Source organism: Motacilla alba, chromosome 5 (assembly GCF_015832195.1).
Source record: "Motacilla alba alba isolate MOTALB_02 chromosome 5, Motacilla_alba_V1.0_pri, whole genome shotgun sequence".
Classification (NCBI taxonomy): Eukaryota; Metazoa; Chordata; class Aves; order Passeriformes; family Motacillidae; genus Motacilla; species Motacilla alba.
This window is the reverse complement of record NC_052020.1, coordinates 17362157-17381361: the sequence shown is the minus strand read 5'-3', so window position 1 is coordinate 17381361 and position 19205 is coordinate 17362157. Positions and strand designations below refer to the sequence as shown.

At 43.5% G+C, this 19205-nt stretch overlaps 1 protein-coding gene across 5 annotated transcripts in view; it reads left to right on the top strand.

The window, feature by feature from the left end:
• Positions 1 to 19205, top strand: part of TSPAN4 (tetraspanin 4) — a 415376-nt gene that overhangs the window by 12207 nt on the left and 383964 nt on the right. Inside the window, exons 1-2 of one of the 5 annotated variants that reach the window (XM_038139112.1) lie at positions 2785 to 6074; positions 6720 to 6838. The exons of 3 other annotated variants lie outside the window; for them this stretch is intronic. The gene's annotated coding sequence lies outside the window, so the exon portion shown is untranslated. Of the gene's footprint in view, positions 1 to 2784; positions 6075 to 6719; positions 6839 to 19205 lie in introns of those variants that run through there. One more of the 5 variants, XM_038139113.1, reaches the window with a different exon arrangement.

Genomic DNA, 19205 nt, shown 5'->3' with positions numbered 1-19205 from the left:
CTGAAGGCAGAGGTCTCTTTTGAATGGTTTCCTTCCGAGACATGGTGTGTGCAATGACCGTATGAGGTGTATGAATGTGTTATGACTGTGTGAGGTGTATGTGTAAAATTGCCTTTCACAGTGTCCTGCTGCTGCAGGGTGGATCAGACTGGCTCTCCTTCTCTGCCCATGCCAATGAAAATAAATTGCCCCATCATGACTTGTGAGGAAAGCAGCGTTCTGTCATCCTGTGTATAATGCCACCAGCCAGCAGTGTTGGAAACAAATCCAGCCTTTCCTGTGGTTTTGGACGCTGCTTCTAGGCAGGTGAGAGAGCCAGCTGGGCAGGGAGGTAGCAAAGCTGTCACTTCTGCAGTCTTCGTACTCATGGCTGCTGAAAGGAGCTCTTCTCTGAACAGTGGGCAGTGTGTGTTTTTCCTGACCCTTTCCTCTCCCTCCATCCCCTGATTGCATAGCCCAGCCCTGTTGCTCCTGCCAGAGAAGGTGCTGTTTACTTTTGCAGCTCACGGATGGAAGAGGCATTGCGCATTCGGTATTTTGTACCGACACTTTTGACACCCCTCCCGTTTAATTTCATTTCTGTTTTCTCTTAAAAAACTTTGCGGAGAAAGCAATGATGCTTTAATGACATGGGAGGAGGAAGAGAGAAGAAGGAGCTTTCTCTCTTAGTTTTTTGTTGCTTATGTGTGTCACTGATGAAGTAGAGTGTGTGAGTGTCAGTGTCTCTCTGCACAGTGGTCTGGAACAAGTGCCTCAAATCTGAGTTATTTTGGGGGTAGCTGATGGGGGCATCATGGGCAGGGCTGAAGAGAGGCAAATACTGAAAGCTGGAGCTGGGAGCAACTGAGAAAAGGGGGCTGCAGCTGGCCTAGTTCTGTCCCCTGCTTGTTTGTTCTTATTTTATTTTTGCCAATTCAATAGCAGAGCACAGGAGCAGATACCGAGTGTGATTTAAGGGGGCTAGCTGCCTTCTGCTTGCAAGAGGACCTCAAGCCCTCTGGGCTTGTTTGTTCTCTCATTTCATGCTAGTCATGCTGTTCTCAGTGATCAGCCTTGCCTGCCCCTGTTTTCTCAGGTTTATACAGCTGCTCTGTCTGAGTTTTCCTGCATTGCTGGAGATGTTTCCCTCACCACTTCTCTGTGTATTTAGGGCCAGGAATGTTGGAACATAAAATCTCCCCATGCTGTTTTCTTTGTCATTGTTTTACCACAATCATTTTGTGTTCTGAGAACACCTCTGGTTATCAGTCATGCTCATGAGTTGGTCATACCTCTGCTATAAGGGTTATTTTATGAGATGCAAGGAGTGAGATAGAAAGTGAGGTGCCAGCAATTCAGCCTAAGGAGCTATGGCTCAAGTGCAGGTTGTGCTGCCATATTGCATGTGCTTGGCTGGTCCGTGTCCTGTTTGATGCCTCTGTTGTTTCCCCTGAGCATCTGAGTTGATTGAACAGAAGTGAGTCACTGCGGTGTTTCTGGGTTACTAGTGCTGCATTTCTGAGCTTTCTGCCAGGGAATGGAACTGTTCTGAAGTCTCTTACGTAGAATGATCACAGTAAGGTCACCCATTCATGCCTTTGACCTGTTACTTTTCCCCTGGTACGATATTGTTGCTATTTCCAAAAAGCACTGTTTTCTTAGAGAAATTGCAATTCAATTCTTAAAAAAAAAAAAAGTTGTCTTTGCTGGAAATTGGCATTTGGGTGAAGGTTACATTTATCCTTGTGCATGTGGTATGGGCTGTAAACAAAGTTTATCCTGCTGTTTTCCAGAAGGAGTCACAAAGCAGCTTATAACATAGATTTCTGCGTCTCTCTGGGGAGTACATTTACTTTTATCCAAATTGAGCATTGCTACTCAGATTTAACAACAGCGCAGGCTAAGTAAGAGAGCATAATATTAATCCTGTCTAGGACTGACCATGTGTAGTTCAGCTGTTCCTAGTACCTGCCACTTAGTTGGTGGGTCTGAAATACAAGGTGCAGAGATGCTAATGTCTAGATGATGATTTCCATCTTGATGGTAAGAGATGTCCATCCTTCTCCATTTCTATTAGAAAAAGCTGACTGTGGTGATCTGCTTAACTTGGTTATTTAATGACTGCCTAAAGTTGGGTTGCATGGAATCAAGTCTACTGTTGGAGAGCAGTGCATGGGAGGCCCATAGTGCTTGTCGCTTTCTGCAGCTCTGGTGCTACTTGGATTAAAGAAAACTCTGCTTATACTTCTGTAGAGCTACTAAAAGCTGGTTTCCAGTTGGATCTATTTATCTCTCTTTTTCTAGTCCAGAGCCTGGTCCTATGCTGCTAAATGATATGAAAGGAGATGCCTTTTGTTTTGCATGTATACCTTGATGAGTTGTTGTTGGGCCATTAAATCTCCTTTAAGTCAGGAAGCATAGCTGCTGCTGGCAAGGTTAGCAGCTCGACAAGCTACATTTAGCTGGCATTTGACCCTCAGTGTGGCACAGCACTTGCCTCTATCTCAGACCGCAGGTAATGATTACCCAAACTCCAGAGACCTCAAGTAAGGCAGAGTCTTGACCACAGGAACCTCCTTAGGAAAGGCCAGAGGATGTTGGTAACATCTACAGCTGAAAGACAATGCACAGTATGAAACCTTGCCAGCTCCTCTTTTCCCTGCACTTTCTTGCTGTTTGTCACTTGTTCAGAATCAGGCCTCTCCCGTAGACCTTCTTATCTATTCCTACACCCAGTGTGAGAACTGGAGATGAGCAGAGAAGCATCATATCAGCCCAAGGTTGTACTGAATAAATGAACTGAGGGGATGCTTTCCTTAACCTTTCCACTCATTACATGTGCTTGTGATGTACCAGTCAACCACTGGGTGTCTCTGGGCCATGCACAGCTCCAGGCAGCATCTAGTCCCTGGAAAGCTGGCACTGGTTACATTTGTTTTGGTTTGTGGCTGCAGTTTTGTTCTTATTTTGAAGGGCATCATGTTCCTTTCTAGGCTGTCCACCCAGAATGTGTCTTCCCCACCCCTGACCGTGGAGCGGGATGCACGCTGTGCTAAGGCAGCACCCTGGATTGCCAGTAGCTCCTGTTCAGAGGCCAGCAAATTCTCCAGCCTGATTTTGCTCTATTGCTGTTTCTGAACACCATACCTCTTATTGCACTGGGCTGTGTGGATGTCTAGAAGAGGAGAATGTCAGCACAGCAGCTTTGCTACCTTTCCCTTTTCCCCTTAGATGTGACAAGTTTACTCTTGCATGCACACCCAAGTAGATAAATAATCTGTCTCTCAATAGGGCTCTGCTAGCCACAGTATTTTCTTCAATTCCATGGAACGAATTAGTCTTTCATTATGATGCTGAAAGGTAAAAGACAGGCTATTCTCTACTTTAAGAATGCAGGGGTAGAAGGTAAAGCTTTCATTAAACATGCCTGGCAGAATTTATATACATAAGTATCTGGACTGTAGCTAATATCTTTTGAAAGACAAGGGAAGAACACAGCTTTGTAATAGCCAGCATTTTGTGTTTGGATGGTTAATCAGCAGTACAGAAAAATAATTGAATTAATTTTCACAGACTTAGTGCAGGAAAAAAATTCCAAAATATTAATTTTGGAATAATTACAGTCTGTTGCTGTAGGGTAGTTCTTCTCTTTTTTCCATCTTTGAGCCATCTAGGGTTGACATCTCTGTCGTTTGCAGGTGATGGTATCCATGTTGCAGCTTTCATTGCCGATGAAACAGCTGACCTGTACCTGGAGCTCTTTGCTGCTGACTTGGCTTTGAGTTGGTACCTCTTGGTACCTTTTGAGTTGGTACCTGGTTATGCTGAATGGTGCGTTGTCATTAAATAGATAAATTCACCAGCAGCGGGAGGCGTTGTTTGGTTCCAGCACTTGCTTACGTGCTCTTTGCCTAAACGGTGGGATAGGTTTTTGCTGCTCTCAGTCTGGGATTTGAGCCTACTTGAGGTGGGTATTGGTAAGTTTTGGGGGTGGTCAGGGTGTTACTCAGTCCTTTGCTGCGGGATGTCTGGCAGAACAAGTGCTGGACCTGGGATTAACTGATTTTTTGGATTTCGAGCAGTCATTGAAGTAAGATGAGCAAAGGTGTATATGTTGTGTTCAAGACTGAATAATAGGACTATTTTTTTTTCTGAATTGGTTTGATGGCAGTACTCAAGTACTGCAGTGGATAGAAGAAACACACTGCACATAAGCTGCTGGTAATAACTTGCTATAGCATTCAGAGCAGCATGCTTTACAGTTGTATGGGAGCTGAATGTTCTAACTGTACAGACATAAAATAATTCTGGTTGGCTGCTTGTGTACAGGGCTTAGCCTTGCAGCAGCATGAACTAGAGCTCTGTCCATAAATTAAGCACTTAGTTGCCGAAGATTCATTACCACCTTGGTTACAAGCTGCTGTGTAGAGACAGACCTAGTGTTTGGCTTGGATAAACACCCCATTTCTGGATATGTGAGAGGGATGGTTCTGTGATTGCCCAGATCATTTGGATTTAGGATAGTGGTTCCCAGTCTGTGGCAGAAGACCAGGAGCTGGGAATCAGGATAGTGCTGTAGTTTCCATAGTATGGAGTCAAAAGAGGATGTCTGACCAAATAGGATGGGTTACCCAGGACTTTTGGAACAGTCAGGGTTGAAAACCATAAATCCAGTATTTGAATTGCAATTAAAAAAAATGTTTATAAATCTGCCCCTTGTCTTGCCTTGGAAATTCTCAATCCTCAACCACGTGCAGGCACAAATATGAGTTACAGATCTGACACTGGTTTCTGTTTGTTCCTCCTCCATTTTCAGTCTGTAGAAGTTATTCACTTCCATGGAGGCAGAAGCTTGTGTTTTATTGGCACCAATCCATGTGGCTGTGTGCAGCTGTATTTGGGAGTGAAGGGTCATGCTGCTGTATTTTCCTGTTACCAGTGTGTTTCAAAGAAAGGACCAACTTGCTTTTGGAAGGTGCTATATAAACTTTTTTGTTTAAGTAGTTGAAATTGCCAGATAATGAGAGAGAATGTTTGTCATAAAAACAAAACATCCCTTGTATCACTTGCCAGACACATGGTAACGGAGGAGCTGAATGGAACAGGTCCACATGGATGTAACATGGATAAACTGCTGTTGCTGAGGCCGTGAAAAAAGGGGAGCTGGGCAGAACTTTTCAAAGAACAGAAAGTAAATATCCTGTATCATTTATGCTTCTGTAATCTGGATCTCTATTCAGCAAAGTACTGACAAATTCCTGTTCAGCTAAGCGTTCAGAGGTACATTTCCAAAGGTTTTCAAGTCTATGAAGGCACTGAGAGCAGCACTTCAAAGGACTTTCAAAGTGTATTTGTTCTAGATACCTTGTACCTAAAAGGTCCATGGAGAATTTCCTCCTTAGTCCTTGTTAGTCCTTTTCCTTGGCTCTGAGATCTGTCTTGCATGGGTCTGCCTTCGCCAAGGCAGAGCAGCATGTGCCAAAGAATTTCTCTGAAGTGAGGCCTTTATGATATCACAGATCAAAAAAAAGGAGCGATGGGGAGCAGAACCAGCCTGAACAGGGTTGTTAGTAGGCCAAGCACACAGGTAAGACAGGATGCCGAGCCCAGTGCTCCTGGGGTGGGACTGCCCACATGGGCAGCAGCTCAGGAGCTTGCACTGGGCTGCTGGGACTGCTTTGCTTCGTGCAGACATTCTGTGTGAAATACACTGCAGAGATCTGAAGGTGTCACAGCCATTAACTAAGTGGGAACTTGAATGACAAAACGCTCCCGTTACGCTGCTTAGGCTTGGCAGAAGGAGAGGTGTCGGGGCGCTGCTGCTGCTGCTGTGCGCTTCGGAGCTGTGGGAGTTTGTGACAGAGCGGAGCAGGTGGGAACACTCCAGATCATGACTAAGAGACGTCCCGGCTGATGAAAGAGTGCTGTTTGGTTCCTTTCCCTTCAATGTTTTCTTCCAAATATTATTTGCCTCCATTATGTATTTTTCTCTCTTATTTACAGTTACTGATGGCTTGCAGTTTTGTCAGCCTATTCTTGCTGCGGGCATGGAAAGAAGGGAAATACTCTTTGCTCTGTTGGTTATCAGAGACCCTGTGAGCATTGAGGCACTGCACAAGGGAAGAAAGCTCTTGGTCCGGGGAATATGTCCTCTGAATGGAAGAAGATTGGCAGGGACTGTTTCTAGCATACCTGGAGCTGGGAATGGAATCTGTGTCTCCTGAGTGCTTAATCCAGCTTCCCAGGTTCTAATAGGCACATAGTCTTGTGTGGCAGTCTTTGCTGGCCTGCTGGTTTTTATTTTTTTTTATGTGTTATATATTTTAGCTGCTGCTTTCTGGAAGTAACTATTGTGTTGTGGCAATTTCAGCTGGGGAATTTTACAACTTGGGTGTGCAAGTAAATGGAATGAAAATCTTTAAGACCTGAGATTCCTAGTAGAAGCTGGGATTCTCTTCCTGATGCTTGTGGATTGACACAAAGTCTGGAGGAGGTAGGCTTACAAATGTCTTACTTAGGTTTCCAAAATTGCCCTAGGCTGCAGAGTTGACTCTTTTTAAAAAATATGTTCAGTATTGAATTCCCATACAAAGCAGCCATGAATGCAGCTGGCTTCTGCTTTCCTTATGCCAGGGAAAAGCAGAAAAGAGTAGGATGAGGAAGACCAAGGATTTTTCTTGCCCTTTTGGTCTGCAACCATTTCTTTTGTAAAGTACCAACTCATTTCTTAATCTATGTAGGTTTGCTGACTGTTCCTCAAGGCACTGGATCAGGGTATTTGGAACAGCTGGCACAAGTAATTAAGAATAGAAGCTCCTTCATTACACCTGCAATTGGGATTTCCCACTGCCTCTCAAAGGTATGTATACAGAAATAGGAGATGTTTGACTTCTGGGTAAACAGAACTGCACTTATTAGGTGAAGCTTTTCAGTTATTCTTATTTTCCTCATGTTCTGAGTTTGTGTGTCAAGGTTTGGCTGTGGGTGGGAGGCTACAGGGGTCACTTCTGTGAGATGCTGCCAGAAGGTTCCCCCATGTCTGACAGGGCCAATGCCAGCTGGCTCCAGGATGGACCAGCCAGAACCAGCTGTCCCAAACTGGCCAAAGGGATATTCCAGGCCATGTGATGTCTGCTTACCAATAGAAGCTGAGAAAGGACAAGCCGGGTGGCTGGCATTTGTTACTGTGACAATTGTCTTCTGGAGAAACCTCTATACATACTGAAGCCTTGCTTCCTGGGAAGTAGCTGAATATTTCCTGCTGATGTGAAGAAGGAAAATAACTTTTATTTTCCTTTGCTTCCATGCACAGTCTTTGTTTTTGCTTATTAAGCTGCCTTTATTACCCATATTTTTTTAAAATCCTATTTTCTTCTCTCTGAGTCCTGTTGAAGAGGGAAAGTGATAGGATAACTTGGTAGGCACGTGGTATCAACCCACCACACTGAGACTTTTAGGCTTTAAAAGACAGATGTTCTTAGTAGAGTGTGCAATTTAAGAAGCACTCTATATGCTACGAAGTACATTGTACAAAGGCTGTCCTGTAAACAGTGAGGGCTCTTGAAAACGTGACCTTTAAACATGGAAATAAGAACCTGATTTTCAGTTAATAACACCCAGTGCTATATGTGTGAGCACAAACCTGCTCCCCATGTACTATATAGTATAGTATATACCACTAACCTTGGGCTTTGGGTAGGAAAGTGTATATTAATGGTCATTTTTTTGTCTGGTCAGAGTGCACACAGAATGCACTAGTATTTGCCTTAAAGCCTTTTTGGGCAGAATTGCCTGTAAAGAACCCAAGCAATGTATCTGGCTGGAGGACAGGACACTTTATATTACCATAAAATAAATTAGTAAATTAGCCAAAATGTTGCCTCGTTCTGCAAATAAAACAGTGGACTGGTGACCAAAGATTTATCTTATTCAGCCCGACTTCCACTTACTGTGCCTGCTTATTTCTAACCTGAATTTGTCCCCTAAATGTGTTGCAAAAACAAGTACTTCTGCGCCATAAAAATAAAAATAATTCAGATGCCACTTGAATGAAACAGTTAGAATATACTACTTGGTATAACTTCTTTCAGTCACTTTTAAACAAGCATTTTGGAAGCGATACCAAACCTCTTGTGTGTTGGGGGTTTTGAGCAGATACCTACATTGTGGAAATTGAGACAAGATTTCTTTGGGTTTGGGTTGGCTTGTGTTGCTTTCTGCAGAGCATCTTGCACCTCCCAAGTGTGTAGTACTGGCCCTTTGTAACAAATGCAGTGTGAATTCGACTATGGGCATGTGCACTGATGTTTGACAGTGAAATTGCATTATGAGTATGTTTTTTGAAGCTAATTCTTCTGGTTATCCCACCTTACTGCACTTGAATAATGGAGCAACTTCAGAGTATTTGATTCATTTTTGGATAGAACTAAACTGGAAGCTCTGTTCTAGGAGCACATATGGCACTAGTCTGGTCCAAGTGCCTCATCCCAAACTGTGAATGATGTGGATCATGGGGTCCTTGGGAGCAGCTTCTTCGCTTTACAGGTTTGTTCCTAGACAGCTTACTTCTCTTTCTGGTTGATGGGAATAACTTGTGTAAGGTTGGAGGTGCTCATGGAGGCTGGGAGGACAATGCAGGCGCTGTGAACAGGCAGTGCATGGAGCAAAAGCGCATTTGTGCATTCTGCTTCCATACATACCTGAAAACAAGGAAGATTGAGGATGTAAAAGCTGAGTACAGCCTTGGTTGTTGCAGTGGCTATGAGATGGAGCTCAGGATCCCGAGTGGAAGAAGTAAAACAAAACGCAGAATCACATTTCTGGACTTGAAATGAAGTGCCACTAGATGTTTCTGGAGCTAAACAGGGTTTTGATTATATACACTGAGCAACCAGAGGAGATTACATTGAAGACCAAATTTGCAATACCTTCTAATGTGTTCATATTTGTGTCTAGTTCATCTTTTTCTTGGAAGTGCTGTTCTTTTACTATTTTCTGCCAGAAAATCCTGTTAGGGCTTGGGACAAAAGATGTGCTTTATTGGGGTCAGATGCATGTGAAAGAGGGTGCTGGCTCTGGCTGTTGCTAGGCTACACTTGTGTGCACACATATTAAAAGAAATTTTTATATGTTGGGAGTGTCAAAGTATTTCACTTGATGCATGATGTCAGTCAATGCTGTTGTGTAATGAGTAGATGTGGTTAATTTTTCATGTGATTGGCAGAAGCTGAACTTGCTTCCAAGTTAGTCTAATGCCTGGTAATTGAAGGTAATGAAAATACTTTATAGAAAAGTATTTTTTCTTAATTAATAGATGTTTCTGAATCTGTGCTTTAAAGGGAGACCCTGCTTCTCGCAAACCAGGAGAGTTTGTTGTTGAATTCAAGGATTGTTGAATTCAAGGATTTCCTTGAGGAATGCATTCTGATAAGCAAAAAATCAGGCAAAGGGTGCAAGAAACCTGTGTGTATGAAAAAAAAGAGTAGTCATTACTCAAGCGCAAGCAGGAAATACACAGGAGATGGAAGCAGGGTCATGCCACTTGGAATTAATATAGAGAGGTTGTCAGAGTAAGTAGAAATGAGACAAGGAGGGCCAAGGTCCATCTGGAATTAAACTTGGCCAAGGATGTCAAGGACAACAAGAGGGCTTCTTCAAATACATCAATAACCAGAAAAAACTAAGGATAACATGGGCCTGTTACTAAATGGAGGAGGGACCCTGGTTACAGAGGACACAGAGAAGGCAGAGATACTGAACACCTTCTTTGCATCAGTCCTCACTGCCAAGATCAGCCCTCAGGAATCTCTGACCCAGAGACCAGAGTTCAGGGGATGCTGGAAGGAACACTTTGCTTTGGTCAAGGAGGATTGGGTTAGAGAAGAGCTAGGCAAACTTGACATTCACAAGTCCGTGGGATGCTGGTGGATGCATCCACGAGCACTGAGAGAGCCAGAGGGTACCATAGTCAGGCTGCTCATGATCATCCTTGAGAGGTCATGGAGATTAGGAAAGGTGTGTGAGGACTGCAAGAAACCAATGTTATCCCCAGTCTTCAGAAAGGGCAAGGAGGACCCATGGAACTGCTGTCCTGTCAGCCTTACCTCAGTCCTTGGAAAGGTGATGGAGCCCCTCATTCTGGAGGCCATCACTGTCCACATGGATGGCAAGAACGTGATTTGGAGCGGACAGCATGGATTCACTTAGGCTAAATCATGCTTATCCAACCTGATTGCCTTTTAGAATGAAACAGCTACCTGGATGGATGAGGGGAGGGCTGTGGATACTTTCTGCCTTGACTTCAGCAAGGCTTTCAGCACTGTTTAGGAGGATGTTGTGACAGACAAACTCAGTAAGTGTGGCCTGGATGAGAGGACAGCGAGGTGGGTTGAGAACTGGCTGTGAATGGCAGATCCCAGAGGGTCATGGTCAGCAGCACAGGGTCTGGTTGGAGCCCTGTCACTTGGGTGTCCCCCAAGAGTCAATACTTGGTCCAGTATTGTTTAACTTAATTCACCAATGATTTGATGAGGGGGTAGAAGAGCTTCCTCAGCGAGTTCCCTGCAGACACAAAGCTGGGATGGTGCAGCCCTTCGGAAGGACACTGACAGGGACCTTCTGATAGTCAAAAAAGGCAAGCGCAGGGTCCTGCATCTGGGGAGGAATAACCCCCTGCACCAGCACAGGCTGGTGGACCAGCAGGTCAGGGGACAAGGACCTGGGGGCCCTGGTGGACAACAAGCTGTCCATGACCAGCAGTGCCCTTATGAGCAAGAAGACCAACGATACCCTGGGGTGCGTTAGAAGAGCATTGCCAGCAGGTCGAGAGAGATGATCCTGCCCCTCTATTCTCCTTGTGATCCTGCCTCTGGTGAGGCACATCTGCAGTGCTGTGTCTGGTTCTGGGCTCCTCAGTACACCAGAGGCATAGATATCCTGGAATGGATCCAGAGGAAGGCAGCGAAGATGACTGTGAGAGTGCACCATCTCTCCTAGGAAAGGCTGAGGGAGCTCGGGCTGCTCATCCTTACGAACAGATGAGTGAGAGGAGACCTCATCAGTGTTTTAATAGTACCTGAAGGGAGGGTCTCGAGGATGGAGCCAGGCCCTTCTCAGTGGTGCTCACCAGCAGGTCACAGAGCAACAGGCAGAAACTGATGCACAGAAATGTTCAACTGAACATGAAGAAGAGCTTTACTGTATGAGTGACTGCATTGAAACAGGTTGCCTAGAGAGGTTGTAGAGTCTCCCTAACTAGAGATACTCAAGAGCTGTCTGGATACAATCCTATGCCACGTGTTCTAGGGCACAGCTGGTTCAGCAGGGACATTGGACTAAATTATTCACTGCAGTGCCTTCCAGCCTTTACCCATTCTTTGATTGTGATTCTATGCAAATACCTTCATTCACACTCTAAAAGTGAATAATGCATTTTTTTCTGTGAATTTGCATTTCTTACGAGCTCCAGGAATTTAGGAATAGCAGCAATTGTGAATAAAGCAGATCTATTTTTATTAAAAGAGATATGAATTGGATGTCTCATTCAAAACTTTTAAAGTGTTTTATATAGAATGTGTCATTGTCTGTCCTAGCTTCAGTATGAATCAGCATTAGGATGTGGATTTTTAGTGTATATATGTATTACTGCTATTTGTGTCTCTATTCAGGAATTCAGAGTAAGGTGAGGGCCAGCTTGCATCCTTTTACCCCTGACAAGAAAATGGAACAATGCATAGAATGCAAAAAGAGTTTCAGTCTTGTCTCTGAATGTTCTTTCATCACATGTTATTGTCCTTGAACATCTATTCTGTGTAATCACTGGAATACTTCTTGGGATATTGAGGGGTAACTGAGCAGTCCTGCTTCCCTAATGCAAATGAGCTGCTCTGCTCTCAGTGCAAGTCACTTACAGTGCATGAGGATAAATTGAATGTCTTCCAGATATTGTCCTTGTGTCTGTCCTGGGAAAAGTCCAAGTGATTTCCCTCTTCTTTTGTTTTTGTTTCAGCCCTGTGTTGATGGGATTGTGAAAGGTACTGCACATTTAAGCTAAAAGCCACATTGAGGAATATCTATGGCTTATGCCACTTATGGAACAGTATGGTTTGTCTTCTCTGGGGCTTCTGGGCTTTTGTTCTGTTTGTAGGCTTGATGTCTGTCTGGAATCAGACTGAACTTGTTATGCTGGGAGGGCAATAATGCAGGAGGCACAAAACAATTCTGTAGCATGGATTTCTGAGTCATAGAATGTTAGGGTTGGAATGGACCTTAAAGATCATCTACTCCCAGCCTGCCACTGCCATGGGCAGGGACACTTCCCACTATACCAGGTTGTTCAGAGCTCCACCCAGCTTGGCTTTGAACATTGCCAGGGTTGGGGCATTCATTCTTTCTCTGGGCAACCTGTTCCAGTGCCTCACCATCCCTACCATAAAGAATTTCTTCCTGATATCTAAGCTAAATTTCTCCTTTCAATTTGTAGCTATTACTTTGTGTCCTGTTGCTACAGCTCCTGACAGAGAGTTCTTCTCTGGCTTCCCTGTAGACCCCTTCAGTTTCTGGAAGGTTGATGTGAGGTCTCCACACAGCCTTCCCTTCTCCATGCTGAACAGCCCCCACCTAGCTCCTTACAAGGGGTCTTGTCTTACAGGGGAGTGTTGTAGCTTCACCATAGGCTGCACATCTATTCCTTTCCTGCTGCTTCTAAATCTGGTGGTGTTTTCTTGCTCTCAGTAATAATATTTGGCTTTGAAATTCCCCTGTTGCAAGGCTAAAGCTCTGAGTCTGTGGAAACTACGGTGTGTCTCTTGTTCTTGCTTAATGCACCTAGACAAAATGGGAAATAACACCCTGTCTAAGGAGTTGTGTATTGCTGCTCTTGAGCATCAAGCTTCTGCTTTTGCTTGTGGACTTAGCTGAACCCAGAGGTTACATCTAGAAGATATTTCTCAGAGCTTTTGTCTGAGCACTGCAGTGCTGCTGTGTTTGCCAATGAAAGCTCCTGGGGAGGTAATGAAGAACTGTTAGAAGCATTAAGTGCTCTGTGGGATAACAGCAGTACCTTGTGTGCTGATGAACATGTAAGCTAGAAGATCAAGTCTTTGCTTCTCCTGCATTTTAAAGGAGGGCAGTGAGCAGGGAATCCCTGAGAAGTTCAGCATCACGAAGGAAAAAATTCCATTCATTTCCCCATCACTTTTGTCGGTGTTTGTTTTGGGTTTTTGATTTAAAAAGATAGCAAGACCTTTTTAAGGACACAATTTCCAAACTATAAATATTTTTGGTAAGTAAGAATTTTTGTCTTTAATTCAGTTTTGTCTAATTGCTGCCTTCTGGTATGGATAGAGGGAGAGTAAAATGACAGCTGTAGGAATTTTGCTAGAAGTGACATTTCAAGTGAATTTTGCCTATGAGGATGGCTAACAGCTTATTCTCATGCATTGCTTGAGAGATAATGGGACTGTCACAACATTCATATCTACTGCCGTTTGTTTTCATTGTTTAATGTGCATGATCACTGGAGCTCATAATTAGAAAATAAGTTGCTTTTAGGAATATGCCTTATAAAGCAGAACTCAAAATTAGTATCATTATGAATACCACCATGTGTATGACTCCAACAAATATGAGCACCTAGCCATTATTTGCTTTTTTCCTTTGCAATCATCATATTATTCCCCTTGTGGCCCTTAAATGTTGGCCTGATTTTGACTTCTGTATTTGACTTCTAATTGTCAAATACAACTCTTTGGGAATGGAAGCTAACCTCCAAGTTAATTTTGCTCTCTGAAGTGTTCAGCTTCTTAGGCAGATGTATACTTAAAGGCTTGGGTTCTTGCTGTAATGATTAAAGCATTGGGGAATATTATATTGAACTCACAGAAGTGAACATGTTCACTCACTCACTCATTCTGACTAACCTCCTGTGGAAAGATGAATTTCAAGATGCAGTGTTCCTGTGGCTTTTGTCCATCCTCTTTTGTTTGACATGTCACATGCTGATTTGTGCTTTGGTTCATGTTTGTGTAGGCCAGGCCCCCTGGTAGTCGGGTCTGTGCGTGTGACTGTGTTGGCTCACTGGCTTTGCGTGTGTGTTTTGACTGCTGCAAATTCTCTTGGTGCGTGCATTCAAATCTACTCTGTCTTGCAATTACTGTGTTGGCTCTTTTGATGAGAACCAAAGGTGTCCCATGGGGGAAGTTTTGGCAGAGGGCAGCTTTGGATGCCTGCAGCAAGGCTGTTTGTAGCCTAATTCCCCTCATTTCCATTTGATGGCACAGTACCAGGCTTGTTCTAAGACTTTGATGGTCAATTAATTTGTTCTTTTCTGTTCTTGAATTGGAAGCTAATTGAGTAATTGTGAAGGGTGCCAGATTAAACTTTGTTTTTGCTTGTAGTGCCAGTGAAAATGCCTTTCCCTCACCTATTTCCTTGGGAAACTTGGGAAATGCCTTTCCCTTACCTATTTCCTTGAGAAACTACTCTTGAAAAAATGAGCTTCCGTGATCATGCTTTTTGTGAGGTTGTCAGGCACATGCAGACAGTTATCACATGCAGGTAAAGTTTGACTCTGTCAGCCAATTTTAATCAAATTTCTCAGAAGGTGGGGGTCCCATCTTTTCACCCAAGTAACCTCCTGGCATCCTTTAGCTTGGTGAAAGACCTGATCTTACTGCAGTGGTGGCAGCACAGAAAATCTTACAGGTGTCAGTGTCCTTGTATGTTTTGGACGTGAGAGACTCAAAGTTTAATTCTCCTTGTGAACATGTTTTGTGAGTGTATGATATTAGTATTTTTCCCCTCCTTCCTTTTTTCAGAATACAGTCTTGGCTATAAGGAAGAGGCCTGAGGCTTCAGTGACTTGAAACTCTAAAGCAACATTTTTGTCAGCATTTTAACTGTGTTTTCCTGCTATAGTGGTAAAGATGAGTAATTTTTGATTGTGGTCTGCCATAAAAGAGGGGAAAACATTTTCTTACTGAAAGCTCACGGCAGGATCCGTCTGTGTGCTTTAACTGAGGAAGCTTGTAACCTCTTTTGTTGAGTGGTGATGACTCTTGCACCGCCTGGAATAAAGTTCTCCCTCTTGCCTCGTGATAAACAATGTTCTCTGGTTTTCATGGAAGTCAGCCGCCTCTTCCTTTTTTTTTTTTTTTCCAGACCACTGCCTTGCATGGCCATGGGGTAACAGGCAAGATGTGTAGTCCAGTGCTGAGGCCAGTCAGACAGTTCAGGGATTGCAGGATTCGCGTTGGCTCGTACAGACTGGTCTGCCTCCCTTGCAAAATTCATGGGACACGTGGCAGTACAGGCTTGGTTATCCTTTGCTTTGTTGAAATGTGGAATTATGGTTTGGGTTTGGTGTTTTGGGATGAGAAGAGGCTAATAAACTGGAGGGTTACATTACTGTGGAATTGGGATACAGTCCTGGAAAGGGAAGTGCAGCCTTGCTAGGAGGCAGTGGGGTGTTCTAGTGTGCCCTCCCCCATGTTCCCCCTTGCATCACAGAGGGGAATGGTCATGGAGGGAGGGAAGGAAGATGGTCAGGCTTTCACAATCTGATAGGTTTTCAAGAAAAATCTTGTACTCTGTTAAATATGCAGTAGTTTTTCTTCTTTGCAGTATGTGACATCCCATTTCTTGACCTCCCTCTCACCACCACACTTACATGTATTAATCTTTTTGCTGGGAAGTCCTGGCTGTTGGTTGAATTTGTTTTGTTTTTTCCCCCCATTTAATGTAAAATTTTTTCTTTATCTGATGCTTTATTGTTTTTACTTTAGGAAATGCTTGAAAAATATCTTGTTCACCTAAAGTACCGGCTCTTGTTTAGGATTAAATGAACAAAATGGAATAAAGAGGATACATGTTGCCTTCCTGCTTTCTGAAGAGCTCTGATCTATTTTGGGACTTTGTCACTCCACCATCAAAACATGAATTCTATATCAGTTGTCCAAAGATACTCATTGAAATCTTTTTGCACCAATATATTTCCTCAATTTCAGGGCTCCTTTTTCTTTTGCTTGTGAGAAAATAAGGTCCTTTGTACAATTTTATAAGGGAGAATGTAGTCGGGGAACCTGAGAACTTGGAGAAGAGGCAGATATTACTTTGGCTGTGTGTTGCTGCTGACTTTTGGACTTGCAGTTCCTCTTCAGATTCTCCATGGGACAGATGTGCATTTCCTTACTCCTGCTAATTGCAGACTCTTTCTTTAGGTCCTTTTTTGGGGAGTTCTGTTATGGGGAAGATGCTGATTTTAACAAAACAGGAACATAGGAGCAGCCTCATGAGGGAGTGTTTCTGGGAGAGCAGGAGTGAGGTGCAGGAAGGGAAGGAAGGATCTGTGTTTTGGACAGTGGTGGCTTGCACTGGTGCCTGGAACGTGCCACAGCCATGTCTTGAGTAGAATCTGCCTCTTAGGAGGAGGTGGTAGCAGCTGTCTCGTGCTAGTTATGGTGTCTTTCCCATAAGATTGTCTGCAGGGACTTCCCAAATGAAGGTTGTTTCTCTTAGCTTTGAGATCGTCTGTGGGTGTCAAGGAAATAAAGGCAGTGCTTTTTGTTTTCATGGTTAGAGGAGGCTGAGAAGCAGAAGCTACCGTGGAGGTATTGTGATATGACTTTGAGAAGGAAGGTGCCAGGGGAGTTTGTAGTACCTCTTCCCCTCCCCTCCTCTCCTGTGTTTCAGAGGTGATGTTTCCTGGGCTGCCTGCTGGGTGACTGGTATGGGATGGCACAAGAGTAGAACAGAGCAAGTTCTGTGGAACTATTGACAGCTGGTGTCAAACACAGCAGGAAAGCAGTGATTCAGGAATAACCTTTCTGTCTTAACCATGCATTTCTCTTGAACTCTTGAGTGTTGCAACGCTGATGCCATTGGTTCCTAATTCACGTGATGTTCTGCCAAGCAACACAAGAGATGACAAATGAAGTAGTGGGGTTTTTGTTGACCAGTGCTTATTGCAGTGACTAAAATGGCCTTGCAAGCTCATTAACTGGCTGACAGGTCTTGCTGTGTAGCTGCATTGACAGAGTCTGTGGCCATGCAGGGTAGCACAGCCCGGGGAGTAGGACTGCAGTGCTGTGACTCAGGAGAGCCTGCTCCCATCTTGGCTTACCTGATGGTGGTTTAGCTTTGGGCAGTCATGACTGTGCTGAGGTCAAAGAGTGACACCTGACTGGATGTTTTCTATAGAACTGTCACCCTGTTGGTTTTCTGGTTGTCCCCCAGGCAGACAGGGTGTTGGGTGTGCAGTCTGACTGCTTGTCCTTGGCCTGGTGTCACTTGTTAATTACTGTGGTGAAAGTTTAGAGGAAGAAGAATCTGGAGGTTGATGTATGAAAAGTTGTCCCTAGGAAGGTAGATGTGAATTCCCAAGTGGAGCCTCCATGCTCCATACGTGACTTATCACTAATACAGCAGACAGAATAATGAAACTGTAAGGCTATTTCAGCGGAGTAGTTAGAATATGAAGCAAAAGCTGATGAAATCTAATAAATAAAGCATCTTGATCCATTAAAGTCTTTGCCTTCACTGAAAATATTCATGTTCTTAAGTTCTTTGTTGGATTAGGATAATATCCTCTAAATAACCTGGCTGATAGAACAAAGGAGAAGAATTTTAGGGAAGTATAAGCAATCAGCAGTAATAGGAATTTTTCTTTTTTTCAGTTTGCTTCTGAGGTTAAAATAACAGGAACCAGATGTAAAATAGCAGATATGTTTAGGACTTGATTTCACATTGTCAATTACCATGTCGTGTCTCCGAGAGAACGGAAGGCAGAAAGAGCTGTGTGCTCTGCCAAATGGGCAGGAATTTTAAATTCTCTTCTGTTTCTCACTTTTGAGAAGCTGAATCAAAAATACCTGTTGCTTGCGCAAGTATGTCTGGCTCATCGACTTGAAGATGCTCTCCCAAAGGAAGAGTAGTGTTTATAGTTATTCTCATTAGGTAGTGTGCAGTGCTTGTTATCTACAAGTAATTGAAGTTATATAAGTATTCTATAAAATATAACTTCTGAAAACCTCTTATTGTCAACAGAAACCTTAAACAAAAGCTGTATTAGGCTACTATTGTATTAAAGATACTATAATTTATTTGCTATTTCCTGTCTCTTATTTAGAAGTTGGAAGCTTGGCCAAAATACATTTGGAAGATGAACAAAAGGGTTTGATTTGCCAAGAGACATGACCTCTTTTGGGGCAAAGAGTGAACCATCACTTTCTGGAATTTCTCTTGAAAAACACTTCCTTCTCATCGCTATAGGTCTCACTCAAACTGCTTTCCTGCCTCCTATTTTGCTAGAGGCTGTTTGCAAATTATGACACTTAATAAATTATAGCAGGCTGGAAAGGAGGGATGCTGATGGAATTGTGCCTGTCAGTGGGATGTTGTGAAAGTGTCTCTTTTAGGACTGTTTACCTAATTTTTTTAAGGGATATCCCAAGAAAAGGATGATAAATGTACCTTACACAGAGACGTCTTTTCCCATTAAAAATCTGTGATGCTTGTCATTATTTGTATACCACAGCAAACTAGAGAAAGGTACCAACAGCATAACTTTGGTGTGGTGTTTTGTTCTTAAATCAGCTCCCTTTCTTGGGAACCTCTGAGTTCTGATTAGACTGAGTCCTGCATGAAATGCAGATGCCACCAGGTGAAGTGGAGAAAGACATGGACTTGTTTGCAGGTGTTGGGCTGACCACACCACGGTGTCTCTCTGGAGCAGCTAACTCTCTGTTTGATTGACAGTTTTGGTTCTTGGCTTTCCTGGGCTTCCACCAGCCCAACTAGGAAAATTACAAAGCTGGGTCTTACTGAAGAGCAAAATGCTGCTGAGTGAAATGATTGAAGTCCATGTGTTACAGTTAGGCAATATCAGGGTGTGAGGGAAGAGGGGAGAAAAGTCAGTTCCTAAAGAGAGATGCTTGCTCCAGTCTTAGAGATTATGTGAGAGATGATTTCCTTTCCTAAGCAAAAGAAAGGGTGTCTTTCTGAATCCTTTCAGCTGGAATGCAGGTGCTGTGGAGAAACTCCTTGCATTGGATAAGTTTGTGTACTGTCTCTGCACAGAGCCCTTCCAATCCTCTGTGTATGTGAGTTTGTGTGAGATGGCTCTCAGGGGACCTTAATGTTGCGGTTACCATGGGAGCCAATTCAAAGTGGATTGTCATGCCATCACAGCTAAAAGATATGTGGAAATCTGTGCTAGCATTTTGCAGATG